This window comes from Triticum urartu, chromosome 2, assembly GCF_003073215.2.
Source record: "Triticum urartu cultivar G1812 chromosome 2, Tu2.1, whole genome shotgun sequence".
Classification (NCBI taxonomy): Eukaryota; Viridiplantae; Streptophyta; class Magnoliopsida; order Poales; family Poaceae; genus Triticum; species Triticum urartu.
In genome coordinates, this window is record NC_053023.1 from 373410366 (window position 1) to 373416365 (window position 6000).

The window sequence follows — 6000 nt, forward strand, 5'->3', positions numbered from 1 at the left end:
GCACATTATTTTTATAATACAATGGATATATACAAGGGATTAATTATTTTAAGAGAATCTTCCATGAATTTTTTTACATTGTTTCCATGAGCATGAACACAAGTGCTCAAGGTCGACCCTCATTTCTTCAATGCATAATCTTCCAATCACTTCTCTTATTGAAAAACTTTTTAGGCATGAGAGTCAAGTAATTTTTTTTTGTATTTTCATTCTTAAATTTTCTTGTAATGTTTCACCCACAACTAAATAGAAACAAAAAGGAAAAAACAAAATCTACTTAGTGAAGAAAGCAAACAAGCACACAAGAGAATATCAACCACACGCTATTGCTCCCCGGCAACGGCGTCAGAAAAGAGCTTGATAATCCCCAAGTGCAGGGAATCATCGTAGAAATTCCCAAAGGTGGAAGTGATAAGTATGGCGTGTCGAACCCACAAGGAGCTAAAGGTACGATCAATATTCTCTCAAGCCCTATCTGCCATAGATACGACTCTACGTACACCGAACATTTGCTTCCAACTAGAAACGAGAAACAAAACTACATTGTGGGTATGAAGAGGATAACTTTGCAAGATATCGGAGAGCTAAAACACAAAAGTAGGTGTTGTTATCATAAATTTAGAATATATTACTAAATGTTATAAATAGCGAGTGTGGAATAATGGTGGATCAGTGTGCGGAATTGTCTTACGCAATTGTTAACAAGACCGATAGTCGTCATTGCAATTTCATATGAGGGAGAGGCATAAGCTAACATACTTTCTCTTCTTGGATCATATGCACTTATGATTGGAACTCTAGCAAGCATCCGCAACTACTAAGGATCATTAAGGTAAAACCCAACCATATCATTAAAGCATCAAGTTCCCTTTATCCCATACGCAACAATCCCCTTACTCGGGTTTATGCTTCTGTCACTCAAGCAACCCACTATAAGCGAGTCATGAATGTATTGCAACACCCTACAGAGGGAATCCCTCACGCTTGCGCGACACGGAGGGCACAATAGTAAAGCACCAAAATAAAACATACAACTTATACCAATCTAGATCATCAATCAACCCAAAGACAAAGGATATCTACTCAAAACATCATAGGATGGTAACACATCATTGGATCATAATATGTGGCATAAAGCACCATGTTCAAGTAGGGATTACAGTGGGGTGCGGGAGAGTGGACCGCGTAAAAGAGATGAGGATGGTGATGATGATGGTGATGTTGATGAAGACGATCACCGCGGCGATGATTCCCCTCCCAATGGCACTCCGGCGCCACCAAGAGAGAGGAGGAGAGGTTCTCCCCCTTGTGCTTCCTCCCCTATGGCCTCCCCCCTGGATGGGGAGAGGTTCTCCCTCTGGTCCTTGGCCTTCATGACGATGATGGCCCCTCCGGGATCCTCCTCCATACCCTCCGGTGATGATGGCCCCCTCCGGCAGGGTGCCAGAGAGAGCCTAGATTGATTTCTTGTGGCTACAGAGGCTTGCGGCGGTGGAACTTCTGATCTACGTTATTTTCTGGGGGTTTCTGTATTTATAGGAAATTTTTGTGTCGGTTTCACGTCAGGGGGGTCTCCGAGTCGTCCACGAGATAGGGGCCCACGCCTAGGGGTTGGGGCGTGCCCCCCACCCTTATGGACGGCTCGAGACTCTTCTAGCCCAACTCTTTTACTCTGGGGGCTTCTTTTGGTCCATAAAAAATCATCAAATATTGTCACGTCAATTGGACTCCGTTTGGTATTCCTTTTCTGCAATACTCAAAAACAAGGGAAAAACAGAAACTGGCACTGGGCTCTAGGTTAATTGGTTAGTCCCAAAAATCATATAAAATAGCATATAAATGCATATAAAACATCTAAGATGGATAATATAATAGCATGAATACTTCATAAATTATAAATACGTTGGAGACGTATCACCTCCTCGCTAACGACCCTTCTTCTTGCAGCGCCGCCTCCTCGCCAGCGACCCTTCTTCTTGCTGCGCGGCCTCCTCGCCGGTGACCCTTCTTATTGCTGCGCGGCCTCCTCGCCGCCGACCCTTCTTCTTGCTGCGTGGCCTTGTCGATATGGCCAGGTAATCCACACCCCACCCACACCATCCTCCTCCTTTCCCGTCCCACATGCCCCGATTGACGGAGCGACACCTTCCACCGGAATCACTACCCCCCTTCTCCAATTAAGCGCCGCCTACAACCATTTTACACGCAGTATAACATGGAGCTAAGTAGCATGCGGCCGCACGCACGAACGAGGTCGCTATGGCTGACATGCGTGTTGACCGCCAGATCTTGGAGGAGCACCTCGTCTTTGAGGCCACCATCGACACCGCCGCACGGTTGTCTACTTTAAAACACAGTTCGTGAAGTTTTCTCAAGGCCACCGCTAGTGCCTTCTAGTGATTTGTCCTCTGTAATGTTAATACGCAATCTGATGTTCAGTTAACAGTTTCGTCCTCTGAAATTTAATGTTCAGTTAACACTTTGGTCCAACAATTGCTACATTTCGTAGTACTGTTCTCAAGCATTCTTTGTTTTGTTAACCGTCTTATCTTCTAGTACATGTTTCTATTCTGCAATGTCATGCTCAGTTAACTATTTTGGTTCATTTGGTCTGCTGTCCATTTAACTGTTTGGTTCAGTTCTGCAATTTGATTTTCATTTGCTGTGGGTACAATTTTGTATTGTTATGCATGTGACACCAATCGAATTTGGCTGTACTCAATACATATTCTACTGATAGTATGTTAACTCTCAGTTAACATGATCAAGATCTTCCTTATGTGTGTTGCAGGGAAACAATGGGAGACAGTGCGGTTTACCATCGAGGTTTGTTCAAGCAGGGTCCTTTGGCTAATAGCACATTATTGTGCAGTTGCAGGAATCATTCTAATATTTAGGTTTCTTACAATTTGGTCTTGCACATGTAGGTCCTGCTATCAGAGGCTTAGACCCACTGTTCGACCCATTTTGCATATGGGGAAATGAGATGTCCATGAATATCAGTCAAGTAAAGAAACTCAGAAAGATTGTTAGGATGAAGAAACTTGCGACGAATAACAACAAGATCTTTGTTTGCACAATGAAGAAGACATCAGTCAACTATAGGATGGTACCAACTCTTTTACCTTGTTTTTATCCCTTGCGCCATTTCAAAATTTACAACAGTGATTTATGCATAGCTTTTGTTTTCAGTACCTTTCAAAGCAGTTCACCGACGATATCTCTCAAACCACCTGCATGGTCAAGAGGCGAGGAAGGTATTCATTCAACACCCACGGTACAATATTGAAGTCTTGCTGAAGAGGACGAAGGTTGGGCGGGCAATTATCCATAGCCACTGGCCTAAAGTTGCAAGGACATTCAACATCACTGAAGGCTCAATATTTGCTTTCCACTTCTACAGTTTCCCAGATGAGATTCATCCGTCTATTTACCGTGTAAGATGCTACTTTCCAAAGGTTTTTGATGCTGCATGTGAAACTTGGTGCTGTTATGTAATGGCATAACTGAGTGCCGAAGATATCTGATGTAATTCGATTATGAAATCCTGGTTGCTTTTATACGGATATGAAATATCCGGCATGTTTTATAAAAAACATCAGTTTGATTAGTACATGGATTATCAATAATAGGCTAATTACCCTGCTTATTGGCGTTTTCTATTGCAAACGGTTACTCAGACAGCACCGTGGGCGATGAACTCAAATAATCCGCATGGTTTCTAGAAAGTAGGCGTGTTCGATCAACTAACAATCACACACGGCTTCCGGCAGCGAACTGTTTGCGTTAGGCCACCTTGCACAAACGTTTCCACACAAAGAACTGTGTGGGATGTACATACCTATGAAAATGATTTTCTAGGATTCACCGTGTGGGATGTACATACCTACGTAAATGATTTCTGGGATTCACCGTGTGGGATGTACATACTTACGGAAATGATTTCTGGGATTCACCATGTGGGATGTACATACCTACGGAAATGATTTCTGGGATTCACCGTGTGGGATGTACATACCTACGGAAATGATTTCTGGGATTCACCGTGTGGGATGTACATACCTATGGAAATGATTGGATTTCGATGCCTCGCCCGATCGCACACGGCCCCATCCTGGGTCCCAGGAGGGCCTATCCCCGACGATTTCTGGGTCGTGTGGGAAGGACACCCTATCGCACACAGTCACTTGGTGGCGGTTCCAAATACCGTCGCGGAAAGGGGTTTTAAACCGTTTGTTTAGGACGTCATTGTACCAGTGGTTACATGCTTTATGGTAGCTTGTAAGAGTAGGGATATGTGAGAATATACCGAGCCATTCAATTATGTTACTGAAATCATTCCAAGAAAATATGCAGATTTTTAAAACATGTAAAAAGAGAAGAGAGTTGTTAATCATGATTTATAGGAAATTGGATTGGACAATGCCGCTAGCTCGGATGCCGCCACTGAATTAATGACACTAATGCAGAGGAGGAGGGATGTAAAATTGCAGAGATTAGAACTTGGTGTCGCCAAAGCCCCTTAAGTGATAAGGGAGACAACCAGAATAGACAATCAGGAACCACTAACCGACAATGATAATGTGCTTGTTGGATCAGTGTATTGGAATGGCTATGCATTTTAGTAGTATGCAAAATCCTTTTGCATCTATATACTTTACCATTAAGGCGCGAAACTACTAAAGAGTAGTATTGGAAAGATGCATCTGACTAGCTTATTCTGGAAGAGAACACAACTACAACGTCACTGAATCTGATATATGTTTCCTCATTTTTTGTAGGTTACAATGGTCATGGAGCTTCTTGGATTAAACTTGTAAAGTGTAGTATTGGAAAGCCTCATTTTTGTAAGATGCTCTGGTATTACCGAGTAGAAGAAAGCAAAGCCAACAATGGTCATTAGAAATTATTAGTACTCTACAAAATTTGTAACACATCATATTAATTGGGAACTCAAATCTTGGTTGCAAAAATTAGATCTGTGCTATAAAATGGAGGCAATACAAAAGGTAGGAAGACCATACGAAGACCAATATAAAAAGGAGGATGCATGAGCTTCAAATCTGATTGAATTCAGTTAGAAGATGGAGACTTGAAGGAGGAATTAGTTGAGAATGTGAAGGTGGATAGAACATGGGAACCAACCAAATACATGTAGGTATGACATGGTGCTTTTTTTAATGTCTTGCGGATGTCAATATTTTGAATCACAAAGGATTTTTTTGATTAGGTACACCATAGAATAGTCTCACATCTTGGTTTATTTATTACCCTGTTTTAATATCAACCAACATGCTTGTCAAAATTTATAATTGTTATTTGCTTGCCTCAAGGCAATATTCTCCCAAGATATATATATATATATATATATATAAACACTATTCTGATCACGGGATCAGAATAATATTCTGATCACAACCTGAACTTCCTGAGTAACGCGCCTGAACTTCCCTCTGTACAAACCCGAACTTCGGGCTATCCTCGCAACAGTGGCTTCCCCCATGAATTATTCCGGTCGGTAGTGTTGTGTGGGATGTGACTGTAATCTAGATACTCATACCTGCATCTAAATGCTTGTTTTGATTCGTAATTTTGCATTTTGGCGGATTCACTCTCGAGGCGGATGAACTCGTGTCTGTTTATAAGTTTAATGCATTCAGTGGATGTTCTGGAACCTCTAACATGATGGTAATTTGGTTTAAGTACGAGTTTCGTGGGCAATTTGTCGTTAATTTCAACGGATTTGATTTGAGGCTCTGTGTTCTTCGTCCGCGGGAGTGGTTCCGCCGCTTCTGTAGATTTGTTATTTTTATTTAAGTATAGAGGGCGGATTTGATTGCAGTAGTGAGATTGGACCGTTCATGCGTTGTTAATTCCATCGGGAAGGCGAATACACCGCTGAAATCGGGCGATTGGATCTCGTGTCCGCCCGTGCTGGTTTTCGGTTCTTCAATGAGACAGCTTGGTTTGATTTATCGTTTTGACGTGCAGGGCGCAATA

General features: G+C 42.2%; 1 long non-coding RNA gene across 1 annotated transcript in view; it reads left to right on the top strand.

Annotated features, from left to right (window-relative positions):
- LOC125537353 overlaps window positions 1–5138 on the top strand; it is a 26893-nt gene extending 21755 nt beyond the window's left edge. The window contains exon 3 of the long non-coding RNA XR_007295826.1: window positions 4998–5138. This is a non-coding gene — a long non-coding RNA (uncharacterized LOC125537353). The remainder of the gene's footprint in view (window positions 1–4997) is intronic.
- The last annotated feature ends 862 nt before the right edge of the window (window positions 5139–6000 follow it).